General features: G+C 40.2%; 1 long non-coding RNA gene across 1 annotated transcript; it reads left to right on the forward strand.

Annotated features, from left to right (window-relative positions):
• Window positions 1-626: 626 nt before the first annotated feature.
• Window positions 627-15,876, forward strand: LOC120746372. Its single transcript, XR_005698837.1, has 3 exons — window positions 627-760; window positions 15,125-15,225; window positions 15,648-15,876. It is a non-coding gene; the product is annotated as an uncharacterized LOC120746372 (long non-coding RNA).
• The last annotated feature ends 272 nt before the right edge of the window (window positions 15,877-16,148 follow it).

A 16,148-nucleotide genomic window follows, 5' to 3' on the forward strand; every position in this document is an offset into this window, starting at 1 on the left:
GCTGAGCTGCTTTCAGACGACTCCATCTTGTTGTGGATGCTGAAGCTGATCATGGTTCTCCTGTGGATGATCCTATTGGTGGTTCTGCTCTGTGCAGAGGCCGAGAACGTGACCGAGGTCAGAGGAGAGCTGGGGACCAATGTCACTCTAACCTGCTCCAATCAGTCCCCAGACATATACTGGTACATGGAGATCTACACCCAATTCAAAGGATATATTGGACGCAGTCATTCTTCAAATGGCCCTCCTTTATACTCTCCTGGTTTTGAAACCAAATTTTCAATCCTGGGAAACAAACTTGTGATTAAAAACTTGACAGCAGAGGACTGCAGGCTTTACTTCTGTGGCATCAGAAAAAAGGACATTCATTTTATCAGCACGTTCCATGTTGTGTCATGTAAGCAGAAGTTTTTTCTTATTAAAAAAATTGTAAAGTTTGCTTTTGTAAGAAAGACTTGCAAAAATAATTTGATGAAATTCTGAAGTGATTCTTGTTGGATATTCACATGAGTATTTTAGAAAGTGACTGGAACAGCGTGCTAGTATCATCTCTTCCTGACTTCATCAAAGTTTCTGAATTTAACTTCTCCGTGTGTTTTTTGTATGTTTTAGATTCTCAGTTCATCTTCATCTTTTCCACATTTCCCTCCATCCTCTGTTTCAGGTCATCAGCAGCAGAACAGCTCCATATCAGAGTATCAGCTGGTCATCATTTACCGCTCAGCCTTATTCCTTACCGCCCTCATCCTTCTCATACTAGGTGAGGCTTTTATTTGACAGCTGTTACTTTAGCACTGATCAATATTTGTATCACCAATGTAGGCGAGCTAAATGTAATAAAACATATTGCAGCAAAAACAACAACAAAAAAACCCCTCTAAGTACGGTGAGCCTGAGGTCGAAAGGACAAGAAAACAGATGGAAAAACAGTTACAATACCCTTTTGCTGGTAAAGTATTTATACCTACATTCTATATTCATACTCTCTACTGGTCAGGTTGTTGCACTCTATTTATCGTATTATTTTATTACATGTTTTTTTTTTTTAATTCTTTATTTCTAAACTATTACTTCACGAAAGTGATCACAGGCATTAATCAACACAATTTACAAGGGAAAAACAAAACAAAACGAAAAAAATAAATAAAGTTAAAAAAATTAAAAGGGACCTTGAATAGTCGGGAGTGACCAGTTAGCTAGGTTAGTAATTTCAAGCTTTGAAAAGAAGATTCGGCTTATGAGTATTGGCATATAGGACCCACTTATCCCAACACGCATCGGAACTCCACACATGTAAGTCATCTAATCGCGTAATTTCCCACCATAATGACAAAGTTGGTATATCTTGCAAGGACCATTTCTTAGTTATACTTTTCTTACTTGCAACAAGTAAAGCTCTTAACAGACATGTGTCATTTTTAGACCAGTTCTGCGGTATATATCCAAAAAAGATTGTCTTCATTTCCAAAGGGAATGTACAGTCAAAAATGCCTTGTAGTGTACCATGAATGTCTTTCCAGTAGGTCCGTAGCAAAGAACAATCCCACATAATATGGGTGTGATGTGCTCGTTGGTGTCCACAGTTTCTCCAACACACAGGAGGATTCACATCATAATGAGCCTTTTGACACGGAGTAATAAAGAACCTTATCATAGACTTCCATCCAAATTCCCTCCAGCTGCTGGAGGAAGTACTCCTCCATTGCCGTTCCCACATCTAAGACCATTCATCCCTTGAAATACATACCCCACCCTCCTTTTCCCATAACATCTTCACATAGTCAGCTGAGTGGGGAAGCTTATTTATGAGAAAATTATACAAAAAGGAAATGAGTCTTGTATCGACATCCCCACTATACGCCTGTCTAAACAGAGTTACCAATTCCACATTAATGTTTCATATCACACCGATTGTTGATAAAAATCCTGTTTTTCTAGATTGTATTTCTGTTTCAGTGTGTCAAAACTAATTAAGTTCCCATCCTTAATCAAACAATTGAATATAGATAACCCTTTAGCAGACCAACTTTTAAAACGTGAGTCAAATTTATTCGGGACAAAGTCAGAGTCATATGCATACCATTTAAATAAAGCCAAATCCCGTTCCAATTTAAATTCTTTCACGACTTTTGTCCATACAGTAAGTGTACATGACACCCAGGGGTTGCAAACCTTGTCAATGCATTCTCGAATGTTCGAATCCATCAAGACAGCTTGTATTGGAGAGGAAAACATGCTCTCCTCAATAGTCTTCCATTGTGCTTGGTAGCTTGTATCACACCAATTGACCACAGTCTTCAGATGAGCAGCCCGAATTTTTTTTTTTAGTGACGGCAACCCCCATCCTCCCGCCTTCTTAAGTAGTTGTAAAGTTTTAAAACAAACCCTCAGCCCCCCCCATATAAACCACGATATTATTTTATCCCATTCGTTGAATTGGCTTGAATCAATAGGTATTGGTAGTGTTTGGAATAAATATAATAATCTTGGCAGAATATTCATTTTGATGGATTCAATTCATGAGTGTAGAGAGAGAAAGAGGATCATGTTCTATCGTCTAATATCACCCACTATTCTCCTTTGTAGGGAACCAAAGTTCTCCTCAAATAGTTTAGTTAAATCCTTAGGAATAACAACTCCTAAATATTTCAATGATTTTGCTTGCCATCTCATTGGATATCGATCAACCAAGTGAGCCGGAGGGCTATAGTTATAACTGAGAATTTGAGTTTTAGACATATTAATTTTATAGCCAGAGTTTCCAAAATTTTTGGCATAGATTCATCAACGGAGGCAAGGAGTTAGTGGGCTGATCTAGGTATATCAATATGTCATCCGTGTAGCAAGTAGTGATGGGATTTCCGGCTCTTTTTAGAGAACTGGCTCTTTCGGTTCGGCTCACTAAAAAGAGCCACTCTTTCGGCTTCGAACTGGCTCTTTGGGTTGTTTTGTTGCTTTAATTAATTTATTATTAACAACAATATAAAATTATGCACAAAAGGAATTACTAATGTAAAAAAAAGTGGTTTTATTTATATATGTTTATATATAAATATATGCGGTGGCCCCTAGAGACAAAACACATACAAACTCCAAAACACATTTCTAGCATGAACTGAACTTCCAAAACAGAGCTACCTAGATCACTTAAATTACACAATTTAAAGCATGAAAGCATATGTGTATTGTTTGTGTATTTATACACAAGCATTCATATATAGTCAAATAATAATAAAAAAAAAAAATTTCATTTGCCTGTTATTACCACACACCAAATCTGGTCGTTGGTACTTGATGGCTTGTGTAGATACTAGGTAACAAAAGTTCAACACTGCCCCTAGCATCCTGGAGCACTTCTGTTGTCTTTTGTACGTGTTTTGGAGTTTTTACGTGTTTTGGAGTTTGTACGTGTTTTTACGTGTTTTGGAGTTTGTACATGCTTCAGGGTTTGTACGTGATTTGAAGTTTGTATGTGCTTTGTCTGTAGGGGCCACCGTAAATATACTTTTATTCAGAGGTGTGGACTCGAGTCACATGACTTGGACTCGAGTCAGACTCGAGTCATTAATTTTATGACTTTAGACTTGACTTGAAAAAATGTTCTAAGACTTGTGACTTGACTTGGACTTTTACACCAATGACCTGGGACTTGAATTGGACTTGAACCGGTTTACTTGAAAAGACTTGATATTTCACCCCAAATATAAAATTTAACATGCATATTATATAGAGATTGAAAATGTGACGTCATTCAGGGGTAAAACCGCAAAGGATTCTGGGAACTCGTGGCAAGAGGTACTAGCACACGCAGGCTTTCAATTGAAATCACAGCGATAAAAAAGAAACACAAAAATGTCAAGAAGCTGTTGTATTATTAACTGCAATAGCCGGTCGCATGACAGCCACGGGAAGCCGACGGGTAAAGAGATCGGTTGTTATCGGATTACATCGTTGAAGAGAAATTGTTCAAGCCATGTTTCCGAAGTAACAAAGAGGCGACTGGATTGCAGCCATTCAAAGATCAAATATAACATCCCAGAACACTCCAGCTCACAGGTTAGTCTGCTCCAAGCATTTACACGAAGGTCAGTGTTTTTTAGTAGTTAATACGTCATTTTCATAACATAATTGGTGATATAGGTTACAAGCAAGTCTGGCGCTGAACAGAAATTGTCGCGCTATGCTCCTTTATTTATTGTGCATAAATAGTGAATTGTCCTGACACAATATTGCGTTTCGCTTCTGTTATTATGGTACATTGACAAAAACATATACTTTTATTCACAGGATAAAACAGTTTTTTTGTATCACTAATTGCCCAGTGCGATTACAGCATACAATATTATTGTCACTGCTACATTTCTGTGATGTGTACCAGAAATTATTTCCACTGCTAATTAATTACCCTTGAGCTCAAAGGTCCTATTAATAAACGGTTAACGAATGTGTATTTATGAAGACAATTTGTGAGACTGGTAAACTTATGATAGGTACGATGGTCTTTCGTTCTACACGGTGCATTTCAAGGTCCTATACCCATCCGTCGGTAAACTGTACCTGGGCTTGTTGCAGTGACCTGAAGTTACTAAACTTCATGAGTGTATGCACTCACTCCAAGAACCGTATGATTATAAATATGCATATAAATATGCTATGATGAGATAGCTGACTTCATCTAACTAGCAAATGTTGTCCAGGCTACGTTGGTGATAGGGCTGCCACGATTTGTCGACTAGTCACGATTACGTCGACTATCAAAATCGTCGACGACTGATTTAATAGTCGACGCGTCGTTTGAAGCTGGAATAAGTAGTAGGATTTAAGAGTGTAATAACGGACTGAAACAGAAGATGGCAGCATTGCATGTACAAGGATGTCAGCTGCCGTTAAACCCCGAAGAAGAAGAAGAAGCAGCAGCTGTGTCCCAGAATTCATAGCGCGGCCCAGCGCAGTTTCCAACAATGGCGGCAGCTAGTTAGTTTTAATGTTACTCTTATTACTCTTTCTGGGTCACAAAATAAACGTTTAACATATTTTCAGGCGAGAATGTAGCTGTGTAAACCTCAAATATCTGCTCAGTTTATCAGGACACCACATATTTTCAAAAGCGCTCCGACGTTTTCGGAGATGTCTGTTACCCACTAGCTCGTTAGCGAGCCGGGGGCTAGGCTCACTAGCGCAGTGAGAACACCGGACTCCCCGCAAATCGTTTTCAAACCCACCGCCGTCTTTCGCTACTCAGGTTAAATATATATAAGTCACTTAGATAACTTAAAATGTTATTGTTTGGCTTTTTTTTTAGTATTTTATTTGTTCCTGAGTAAATCGGTTTGGCTGAGATTAAAGTTATAGTTTTTACACAGCTGGATAAACATCAAGCAGACAGCTGATTATCAGAAGTGTGAGATGCTCGAGAATTTACTCCGGTGTCCTGTTATATTTTAGATAGCAAGGAGTTTATTAAACTTCACCGAAACAATCTGCAAATTTCATTAAAATTTAATAAACTATCATCTTGTCTTTATTTTTAGTTAGCAGAGACCTGAAACACTTAAAGCTGTAAGCTAATGATAGTTATATAAGAGCAGATGCTGCTGGTGCAATAAACTGTAGTTTTACGTCCAATGGATGCATGATCTGATTAGTCGACTAATCGCAAAAATAATCGGTGACTAGTCGACTATCAAAATAATCGTTTGTGGCAGCCCTAGTTGGTGATACAGTTTTTTTTTAATATGTATGATATTTTTGTCATGCAATTTTAAAGCCGGTCCTACAACCGCATCCAAGAATAACATGCAGCTTATCTCAGAACTGTCGGTGAAAATTATTCTTGGAGCTAGGTTTAATTGAGCTGCATTTTAAAGATGTGCAATTTCACAATTTGTGTATATTTTCTAAGTTCACTATTTTGTCATGTGTTGAGAAAAACACAGATTTAAAAATTACATGGTCTAATATTTACATTTAGCATATAACTGCAACATTCTTTTTTCGTTTTTTTTTTTTTTTTTAAAGACTCGAAAGGACTTGAAATTCAAAATTTCAGACTTGTGACTTTACTCGGACTTTTACACCAGTGACTTGAGACTCGACTCTGACTTGCCTGACATTACTTGAGACTTGACTTGAGACTTGAGGATAAAGACTTGAGACTTACTTGAGACTTGAGGATAAAGACTTGAGACTTACTTGAGACTTGCAAAACAATGACTTGGTCCCACCTCTGCTTTTATTTATTCACTCCACATAAAATGTAATAAATAAATCAACTATTCACATTTCAACTTTTAACTATTTCAATTTTCAGCTTTTTCCTTTTACAAATTTAAAGTGAAACAACACAAAACACTGCAAACCACAACACAATTAAATATAAATTAAAATATGAAAACAAAAAGAAGGTGCACATTCTCTGTCATATGGACCTGCATGAATAAACTTTCTGAATCCTTTATCATCTGCAACTGAAAATAGTTGTGGATGATTACTATACCTTTCTAATGTGACGTTGTTGTCCCTGGCTCTTTCTCTGCCTCTCCCTCCCGCTCTGTTCCTGTGCTACTGAGTGTAACTACCGCCCCCCCCCCCCCCCCCCCCCCCCTGTTCCCAGCGTAAAGCACAAGGCTCACGTGCTGAGTGAAGCGGAAAAAAAGTGCGAGAGAGGGTGAGAGAAAGAAGAAAAAAAACCCAGCTCGCGATAAGGAGTCGGCTCGCGTCGTTCACGTCAAAGATTCGGCTCTAAGAGCCATTTCGTTCGCAACCGACCCATCACTAGTAGCAAGCAAGCTTGTGTTCCTGTCCCGCAATGGTAATCCCCTTAATATCTTTATTTTGTCTAATTGATTGTGCCAAAGGTTCTAAATACAAAGCAAACAGAAGCGGGGACCAAGCACAGCCTTGTCTATTTCCTCTCTGCAGAACAAAGCTATTTGAGAGAGAACCATTAACTTTAATTCTTGCGGTGGGATTAGTATATAATGCCCTCACCGTATCAACAATTCCCTTATATAAGCCGAATTTATCCAAGACTTTGTATAGAAAGTCCCAATTTACGGAGTCAAAGGCTTTTTCTGCATCAATACTCATAAGCATGGCTGTACTCTTAGATGTCTGATGTCATGAAGAGTTCTGCGTATATTATCCTGGGTCTGTCGTCGTCTTATGAACCCTGTTTGGTCATTACTAATCAGGTCGGGTAAAATTTCTTCCATTCTCTTGGCCATTATCGAAGTAAACAGTCTGTAATCTATGTTGAGAACAGAAATGGGTGTATATGAGCCACACTCCATTTTGTCTTTCCCTTCTTTCGGGATAGCCGAGATGATAGCCTCCTTCCAACTCGGCGGCATTTGCGCTGTTTTTAACATACAGTTAAAAGTAGTGAGTAATGTAGGGATCAAGTCCTGTTTAAATTCCCGATACCACTCCGCGGTGTAACCATCGGAGCCTGGTGACTTATTGTATTTCAACCTACTGATGGCATTCATAAGTTCAGCTTCCGTCACCTCCGCTATCATCATTTTATTTTGTTCCTCATTAAGGCTTGGTAGGCATAAAGAATTCAGGAAATCGTCCATTTCATACTCAGCCCCCCGCTGGGACTCCCGCATATAATGTTTTATAAAATAATTCAAAGGCGTCCTGTATCTTACTAGGATGAGTCATTATATTTCCCGTCTCTGGGTGTTTAATTTTAGTTACAGTATTCTCCGCTATCTTCGTCTTAAGTTTCCACGCTAACATTTTCATTGATTGCGATCCCCCTTGATAATACTTCTGTTTCAAATATAACAATTGTCTCTTTATCGCTTGTGTACTCAGCGTATTTATTTAATTTCTAATCGTTGTTAATTTCTGCAGAGTACCCGCTGAAGGCGTATGTTTGTGCTCCCTTTCTAATTGTTTTTGAATCTCTTGTAATTCTTCCATTTTTTTCTCTCTTGCTTTTTTATGGAAGGAGGCAAACGCTATGATCTTCCCCCTCATGACAGCTTTTAATGCATCCCATAGTATCGGGGGTGACACCTCCCCATTATCATTAATTTCGAGATAATCTTTGAGTTCTTTCCTTGTTACTTTCCTAAATTCCACATCTTTAAGCAGAGATGAATTCAATCTCCAAATTGAAATTTTGGGGTATACGTTCATATCAATCGTCACTTATATCTATCGAGCCCATCTCGCATGTTAAGATTTTATCCCTATCTCTTCCAAACGTCAAAAAATAATCTATCCTCGTGTAAAGGGAGTGTGGGGCTGAGAAATGAGAGTAAGAAGAGTAGGGAAACAATTTCTCCATACATCAATTAAACCCACCTCGTCAAACAATGCTGAAATTCTTTTATATAAGGTACTCGATTCCAGCTTCATTCTGTTAGAGCTATCTAGATCCGGCTGCAGGCGTATGTTCAGATTGCCGCAGTAAATTAAAGGGCCCTGAGTTTCTGTCACCATTATATTAACAATGTTCTTAAAAAAACTCACTTAAAAAAAGTCACTTCCTGGTGGGGCGTACACATTCATTAAAGTAACCTGATTACCATCAACTGTTCCCCGAACCAGTATAAACCTCCCCTCCTTAGTTGAAGCTGCTCACGAATGGGTCTTTCTCTGTGCCCCTCCGAGTCACGCCGCTGCGACATTCCCGTCTTCTCCCACGTCAGATTTGACAGCTGCTTCAAGACGACTTTAGCGATCTGGAATCCCCTTGTTGTATGTTCACCAGTATGATAATGATGAAGCAGTAATCTCAGTTAACGTGGTTTTATTAACCAGCACAGCAGCAGAGAACTTACATGCTTGGATTCAATAACGGAATGGCGCCTATACCACTCAAAACATACACACACACACCTACACGGAGGTACGGCAGGCGGATTAGGACAAAATACCAAACTAACAGCAGGTTATCTACATCCCCCTTCTTTAGTACATCCCCAACCGGACATAAAGTTTAATGCATACTGAATAATAATAATCACAGCATAAAAGGTGACATACGCTGACCCTTAGGAACATTTAAATTTGCAACCAGATGGAAGAAATAAACATGACAAGAATATCATTTTGCTGTATAAAGTTAAATATGATTACTACTGAAAATCACCTCAAACAGAATTTAACTTGAAGCATTGACATCAGTTACTGTTGGCTCAAACATCAAACCTGAAAATGTTCTGTGTTTTAACTAGTACCCAATTAATCCCTATATCTTGGATTTGGTTTGCACACACGACCAAAGCGTGTCCTGTAAACACCATCACTCTTGGAAGGTCTTGGAGAATGCAAAACATCAGAAGAGCTCTCAACATGAGTGCTGTCTTTAAACTGTTCTACATCATTGTTTTCACCCACAACCTGCAGTCCATCATAATGATGATGATCAGTGTCTTTCTGAACAGTAACAGGCTCAGACACAGGCAATATGTGTCTGCGATTTCTCCTGTAAGTGTTTCCATCTGACTGTACCAGGTAGGATCTAGGTTCTTTACAAAGTTCCTTCACCACACCTGTGCGGTCATAACCCTGTGGGGTCTGTAACCTCACTACTTGTCCTTCGTTGAGAGGTGGAAGTGGTCGGCTGGATCTGTCATAACAGACCTTCTGAGTCAGTCTCTTGTTGAGTAGTTGGGCTTTCACTCTCTCAGATTCAAGGTGTTGTGGTTCGAGCAGTTTCGTTGTGATTGGGAGCGTGGTTCGAGTCTGTCTGGATAGAAGTCGTTCTGCAGAGGAACCCAGGTTCACATCACGTGGAACATTCCTGAGGTTCAGCAGGTTGAGAAATACATCAGTGCCATCTCTGTGTGATTTCTCCATCAGCTGTTTAGCACTGCGCACTGCTCTCTCAGCAAGCCCATTGGATTGAGGATACCCTGAACTGCTGGTGACATGTTGAAAGTCCCACTGTGAAGCGAAGTCTTTGAAACGCTGGCTTGTAAACTGCCTGCCATTGTCTGAGATCAGAGTGTGTGGAGCACCATGAACTGAGAAGTGTCTTTTCAGCTTTTTGATGACTGTCGCTGATGTCAAATCCTTTAGCAGGTCAAGCTCAAACCAGCCTGAGTATGAGTCGACTACTACTAAATAGTGCTGACAGTGCCACTCAAAGATATCTGTAGCCACAGTTGACCAAGGAAGCTCTGGAACTTCATGCAGATGAAGGGGCTCTTTTTGTTGATGAGGTTTAGTGCTGTTACACACCGAGCAGGAAGTAACTGTTTGTTCAATATCTCTTGACATGAACGGCCAGAAGACGATCCCCCATGCTCTCCGCTTGGTAGCTTCTACGCCGGGATGTCCTCTGTGCATGATGGTGATGTAGTCTCCTTGCAGTGATTTTGGGATCACAGCTTTGGAACCTTTAAGAATGATGCCATCATCCACAATCAGCTCATCCCTGAAAGGAAAATATGGATGAACTGCTGTGGGAAGGTTGTGGAGTCGTTGTGGCCAACCATGTTTGATGAACGAGCTGAGCGCTTGCAGTGTCTCATCCTCAGCTGTGTGTCCTTTAAGTTCCTCCAGGCGTGAAGAAGAGATGCAGCTCACCGTCATGACATCGAAGTTGTCCTCTTCTTCAGGCTGCTGGAAAGTGGAGCTGTTGGGAGCACGAGACAGTGTGTCAGCCAGATACATGTGTTTTCCACGTTTATATGTGAGGGTGATGTTGTATTTTTGGAGCCTTAACAACATCCTCTGTAATCTGGCTGGTGCAGCGTGAATAGGTTTCTTTAGTATGGTGACCAGTGGCTGATGGTCTGTTTCTACGACCACAGGCTTGCCATAAATGTAGTCATGAAACTTTGTACATGCGAAAACAACAGCCAGCAGCTCCTTTTCTATCTGAGCATATCTGGTTTCAGTGTCTGTCAGAGTACGTGAAGCATATGCCACAGGTCGCCCTTCCTGTAAGCAAGCTGCACCAAGACCATACTGTGATGCATCGCACGTTAGTGTCACAGGTTTGCTGACATCATAATATGACAGAACAGGTGGATTAGACATGTGCTCTTTAAGTGCTTCGAACGCAGTCTGATGCTGTGTGTCCCACATCCACTCGCTGTCCTTGTGTGTGAGCTGTCGCAGAGGAGCTGACAGATGGCTGAAGTTTGGAATGAATTTTCCAAGATAATTGACCATCCCCAGGAACCTCTGCAGGGCTTGGACATCTGTTGGAACTGGCATCTCTCTGATTGCGGCTGTTTTGGAAGGGTCTGCTTTAAGCCCCTCGCTTGTGAAAATGTGTCCGACATAACTGACCTGATTCAGCCGGAATTTGCACTTTAATGGGTTTAGTCGCAGGTTTACTTCTCTGGCACGATCAAGGACTTTTCTCAGGTTGTCATCATGTTCTTTCATGGTTCTTCCGCCGATGAGTATATCATCAACAATGATGGCACATGGATACCCAGCGAATATCTGCTCCATGGCTCTCTGAAACACCTCGCTGGCAGCGTTAAGACCAAAAGGCATTCTGAGGAACCTGAAACGACCAAAACAAGTGCTGAAGGTGGTTAGCATGGATGATTTTTGATCCAATGACACCTGCCAAAAAGAGTTCTTAGCATCCAAAACAGAGAACACAGTAGCATTTGACATTATTGCAGCCACTTCTTCTACTGTGCGCATGGGATGGTGTGGTCTTTTCAGAGCAGTGTTTAAATCTCGAGGATTTATGCATATCCTGATTTCATCTTTGCCCTTCTTGTTGGTGGCTACCATGGAAGACACCCAGTCCGTCGGTTCTGAGACGGGAGTAATGACGCCTAATTTCTCCATCCTGACCAGCTCTGCCTTGACCCTGTCTTTCATGGCCAAAGGGATGCGATGTGCTGGGCGAACAACTGGTTTCACATCTGGGTTCAGTGTCATGCGATAGGTGACTGGCAACCTCCCAAGCTCATCAGAAAATAAGTCGCTGTATTCTGTGATAAGCTGTTGTGACAGGTCGTCTGCAGACATGCTCAATTGGTGGACGTCATTGCTGAATGATACAAGTCCCATTTCTCTGCATGCACATAGTCCAAGTATTGGCTGAACATCTTCATTAATAACAAAGAATGATAGCACATGTGGCTGCCCATGCAGAAAACACTGCAGCTTAATTACACCTGAGGTTTGAATCTTGCTGCCTCCAAATGCTACTAGGTTAACGGACTTGGGGTGTGCTTTCATTTGTTTATCTGCTCTTATAATGTTAACCGTTTTCTTGGGAAGCACATTACATTTAGCACCTGTGTCCACCTTCATTTCAACAGGAATCCCATTAATCTGCACGGTGACAAAAACTTCCTCTTTGTGTTCCACATGCACATCAGTCGCATGGATTGCATATTGCAGATTTACACCATCAACGTAGAATGTGTCATCTCCGCTGTCATCAGCTTGGTCTGGTTCCACATGATGAACTGACTTTCTGTGTCTTGCTACGTTTTGGGTAGGCCGAACAGCTCTGCACCGTTTCTTAAAATGATTCCACTTTTTGCATGCATGACACTGCTGCCCAAAAGCTGGACATTTGCTCTTTTTTGCAGCATGAGCACCCCCACAGTTAGTACAGTTAGTGACATGCTGTGTTTCAGACCTGTCTCCTTGTATTTTCTTTTTATCTCCTCTGTGCTTTCTTGTAAATGTGGGCTGGAGCACATCAACATTTGATGCAGATTGTTGAGGAAAAGCAAGTGTTTTATTATGCTCTTCAGTCATTTCATGAATCTGGCAGACAGATATGGCTTTTGCTAGCGTTAAATCACTATCACGCAGTAGCACTTTCCTTAAATTGTCATTGTTGATGCCACAAACTAGTCTGTCTCTTATTAGTTCTTCACTCAGATCACCAAATCTGCAGCTTTTTGCTTTAATCCGTAAATCACTTACATAGGATTCAACAGTCTCGCCAGTCCTCTGATTCCGCGTGTTGAACTTGTGTCTTTCCATCGTGACATTGGTTTGAGGGCTGCACATTTCTCTGAATTTCCTTTTGAGGCACTCAGGATCCTCCTTCGATTCTGCAGGAATGAGGACTCGTCCTCCATCGCCGGGCTCTCTCACTTCTGGCGCGTAAACAAAAGACCGCTCCCGTTCTATAGCTTCGGGACCTGCTAAGTTGAGCAATATGTAGGCTTGTGTGCGCGCTGGCTTGTCAGAGTGTGCCGCCGCTATAAAAATGTCATACTCTTGCTCAAAAATGCGCCAATTTTCAGCAACATTACCATCGAAAACAAGCGGGTCGGGCCTCCTGAATCCTTCCGCCATGTTGTCTGCAGTCCGGATACAAAAAACGCACCCACAAAATAGACTTGAGACGGGGAAAAAAACATGGTCAACTACGAAGTACGTGTTCCGTCGCTTCTGACACCATGTTGTATGTTCACCAGTATGATAATGATGAAGCAGTAATCTCAGTTAACGTGGTTTTATTAACCAGCACAGCAGCAGAGAACTTACATGCTTGGATTCAATAACGGAATGGCGCCTATACCACTCAAAACATACACACACACACCTACACGGAGGTACGGCAGGCGGATTAGGACAAAATACCAAACTAACAGCAGGTTATCTACACCCCTTGTCCGCATATCCGCTATCGCCTCCTCCGCAGTCGAGTAGAGCAAAGTTATTTTATTACATGTTTTTCTGTTTTGTTTTGTTTTAAACATTAAACTATTTATTTATTACCTTTTCTTCGTTTCTTCGTTATTCTGTTTCTTTTCATTTCGGGACCGTGTGTACATAATTTCATTCCACCTCATCTAAACATGTGATGCGAATGACAATTAAGCTCCTTGAAGCCTAAAAAACTCAGCAAAAATACCCCCCCCCCCCCCCCCCCCCGCCCCAAAAAAAAAATCTGAAGAAATAAATCACGAAAGAACACTGAAGTGTTTCTGGGGGAAAAAAAATATAGAACAGCAGAAGAAGAGGCAAGCTAACTGTTATCAGCTAAAGGCAAACATGTATGCAGTATTATATTAATTATGTGATTCAAACACACATTGCCCTGCATCTTTTCTCACTCACAACACTGATGAACCCTGGGCTTCTTTTGAAAGTGTCCCCGGCTACATCCACACTAGCCTGGATAGATTTGAAAACGGCATTTTTGCCTGAAAACGCTCCACGTCCACAATAGCATTTTCAGTCGTTTTCACAGAGTTGTGCGTCCACATTGAAACGGCCAAAATAGAATAGAATAGAATAGAATAGAATTCAACTTTATTGTCATTGCACATGCACAGGTACAGGGCAACGAAATGCAGTTTGCATCCATCCAGAAGTGCTTTAGTGATATAGATATATTACAATATATATTAGCAATAATATATAATATATATAATAATAAAAAAAACACTTATGTTCCAGTACTGCGCATGCGTGAAACGCAAGAAGATTCGACCTGCCTCATTTCTGACTTTCCGGCTCTTTGAAACGTTGCAGCAGAATGTTGAGGAAAAGCACTGAGTTTTTTAAATGGACTAACAATGAGGTGGAGTTGTTGCTGCGAGTAACACAAAAGTACAAAGTTGCAAAAGCGAGTGAGAGTTAAAGAATTTGAAGAAAAGCCATCTGGAGCATGTACAGACTGATATTAATCTTTAATAGGGCTGTCAAAATTGAGAGCAAACAAAACAACTGCTGTATAATGCCCTCCGCTATCTTAGTCACATGACTGCATCATATGACTAACATGCGTCATCGTTTTAGAAAGTCTCCGTTTTCGCTATGACGGGTTAGGGTTAGTCATGAGAAACATGTTTATTGTCTTTCCTGATTTGTTTTTTCTATTTCAGCTGTGTTTTATTCAACTTTTGTTGTCTTTTTTTTGTTTCCATTGTGTTTCGTATGCTTTTGCTGTGTTTTTCTTTGCTGGTGTTACCTTAAACTGAATCTCGTTTGACCTCTCAGGGCCACTATGACAAACTCTGGTGTTTATCAGGATTACGTTCTACTTCAAATTCAAAAATAAAACACTAAACCTATTTTTTAATATAACTTATTAATATTCATGTTCATGTCATTATTACTATTATTTACTTTTGACAAAAAGTGATGTTCACATGTTTATGAGTCTCTCTGCAGCTTTAATAATAACTCTCTCTGGTTATTGCTCTGCTGGCAGTTGTGCTTTTTACATCTCTGTGGGTGAAGACAAAATCTCTCCAGGTGCGCAGCCCTCAGCCTGTGACCAGCTAGAATACAGAGACTCTACAGAGCACCCAGGTAAACAAACCACTGCTGGAGCTGCTAACACTGACATTAGTGTGAGTGCTCATCTGATCCACAACTACTGTTATACAGTACAAATGTACATAATTACATGTAAGCTGTATTTTTTAAAATGACATTAATGCTAATATCAGTTGTAATTATTGCTACTTTCCATTTCATTTACAGAGCGCCAAATCACCACAATATTCACCTCAAGGCGCTACTGCTGCTAATGTTACTAAAATGCTAAAGCTAAGATGGATGCAGTCACTGTGAAGTCAGCTACTAGTCTTAAACCATGACTCACCACTGCTTTAACCCACTCTGTGTGTGGATTTAGTGTCTCTAAGGCCATTTTTCTGCTGGTGCTAACTTTACTACCAATATCAATGGTACAATCACAGAGTACTGAGTATTTGTGCTCTCTGTTTCAGGATGAGATCCACTCCAACCCTCCATATCATTGAAGTGATGTTAAAGAAGCATATATCGGTTATGATTAATGTTATTTCATAATGTATTAAAATGTTATAGTATGAGAAAATGAAGCTGAAGACAGCTGATCTGCTCACACATGTTAAACTCATGATGATCTTTGACTCTGTATATTAAATCAAACTATATTACTGCTGTGGTTACCTCTAATAAAACATGTGGTGCTGTCCTCTATTACAGTCAGAATTTTTTTACTTTGATGAGTGAAAGAAATCAAATGGACTATTGCAATGAAGAATATCACTGACTGACATATGACATGGAGTAAATACATTATAGCTGGGGTGTTAAACGTATTTTGCATCGTTGGCTATATACAGCCCTTCTTTGATCATAAGTGGGTTGGATTAGCAAAACCCAGCTTAATTTATTTGCAATTTCAACAGTAATAGTAGAATAAATGTGTAAAATTACAGTATCTAATGGCCCAGACTCTTATT

This window comes from Simochromis diagramma, unplaced genomic scaffold (assembly GCF_900408965.1).
Source record: "Simochromis diagramma unplaced genomic scaffold, fSimDia1.1 OVJJ01000107.1, whole genome shotgun sequence".
Taxonomy (NCBI): domain Eukaryota; kingdom Metazoa; phylum Chordata; class Actinopteri; order Cichliformes; family Cichlidae; genus Simochromis; species Simochromis diagramma.